Genomic DNA, 347 nt, shown 5'->3' with positions numbered 1-347 from the left:
GCTCTTGGTAGGCGGTGTCTGACGGCCATTTTGGGGTTGAAATGAAGAGTGGCAATAACGGTCACAATTTATTTTTGTTTTATTTATTGAACCTTTACTTAACCAGGAATTCCTTTGAGATTAAAATCTCTTTTCCGAGGGAGACCTGGCCAAGACAGCTCACCAGTTACAATTTAAATAGACATACAGCATAGTCAAAGTCACACATGCATAACAGATAATGGAACAGATGATCGGTTAGCAATAATGCAGTAATAATGTGATTAGCTGCACCTGTGTTTGAAAGGTCAAAATGTCTGCTGTGGAAAAAGTGCTTTGAAACTTATGTTTAACTCCACATTTCCCCC

The 347-nt window shown here is 38.9% G+C and overlaps 1 protein-coding gene and 1 long non-coding RNA gene across 2 annotated transcripts in view; one reads left to right on the top strand and one right to left on the bottom strand.

Moving 5' to 3' along the window:
* Window positions 1-347, top strand: part of camsap2b (calmodulin regulated spectrin-associated protein family, member 2b) — a gene marked incomplete at its 5' end in the record, with an annotated part of 46,328 nt that overhangs the window by 38,604 nt on the left and 7,377 nt on the right.
* Window positions 1-347, bottom strand: part of LOC116699057 (uncharacterized) — an 11,301-nt gene that overhangs the window by 7,694 nt on the left and 3,260 nt on the right. The window lies entirely within an intron of this gene.

This window comes from Etheostoma spectabile, chromosome 12 (assembly GCF_008692095.1).
Source record: "Etheostoma spectabile isolate EspeVRDwgs_2016 chromosome 12, UIUC_Espe_1.0, whole genome shotgun sequence".
NCBI classification, from domain to species: domain Eukaryota; kingdom Metazoa; phylum Chordata; class Actinopteri; order Perciformes; family Percidae; genus Etheostoma; species Etheostoma spectabile.
This window is presented reverse-complemented; position numbering and strand designations above follow the sequence as displayed.